This window comes from Triticum aestivum, chromosome 4D, assembly GCF_018294505.1.
Source record: "Triticum aestivum cultivar Chinese Spring chromosome 4D, IWGSC CS RefSeq v2.1, whole genome shotgun sequence".
In the NCBI taxonomy this organism is placed as follows: Eukaryota; Viridiplantae; Streptophyta; class Magnoliopsida; order Poales; family Poaceae; genus Triticum; species Triticum aestivum.
In genome coordinates this window covers 419093394-419094407 of record NC_057805.1, presented here as the reverse complement: position 1 = coordinate 419094407, position 1014 = coordinate 419093394, and positions in this window count along the sequence as shown.

The window sequence follows — 1014 nt, the reverse complement described above, 5'->3', positions numbered from 1 at the left end:
TGACCACGGGATCTAGCCCTTTGAATTTGCACGGACGGGCTTTGACCAGTGGAACTCTCCCCCCGGTTGTGTTAGGTCAGCCCATAGGAACACTTTGGAGCAACATCCGGGCCAAAGCCACATCAAGATCCCATCCGTGTAGACCCGGCGCGTCCGTTTCCCCCGTCCAGGTGCCGGCAGCGGCGCCGTCCCTGAGGGGGGCCACACCCCGGAGACGCGTGCCGCCTCTTCGGACATGCCACCACACCACCCCGCATGTATGAGGGCCCGGTGCGACGCTCCGGTGGCATTGCTACCCCCCAGGGCCCCCGTCCCGCCTAACCCTGTAGCGTTTGACCATGAGCGTCGCTGCCGGCGTGTCACGGGCGTCGCACCGGGTCCCATACACACGGTAAAATAGTAAGCTAAAAAGTATAATAATTGAATTTATAAAAAACACCGGCATCCATCATGGAAAACGGACAATCACCGTGAAACCTTCAGTGCTCGGGCACCGGGCCGACTGCCCGGGCATTGAAAGTTTCACCGTTATTGTCTGTTTTCTTCACAAAAGTCTAATGAATACCGGAGCTTACGACATATCGATTAGTGAACTATTTAAACAGGTCATCTTGTTTGTCTCTCGGCGAGGTGGGACTATTTTTTAAAACTGCTAACCTCCATTCTATGCCGACGGCATAGCCGTGGGCATAGGGTGCCACGTGGCATGATGATCTATGCCGACGGCTATGCCGTCGGCATAGGGTGGCCTTATCCTTAGCGGTTCGCCCCCCACCACTCATTCCCTATCCCCCACCCGAGCCCGTCGACCCTGCTGCCGACCCACGTCGCGCCGCACCCGCATGTGCTGTCGCCTCCACTCCGCGCCGCGCGCCGCTGCGCCGCTCCAGCGTCCCCAGCCGCCACCACTGCCTCCACCCGCGCCGCGCCAATGTCCCCACCCGCGCCGCGCCATCGCCTCCACTCCACGCGGCGCCGTCGTCTCCACCCCCTCCGCCGGAGGCCCCGGCCTCT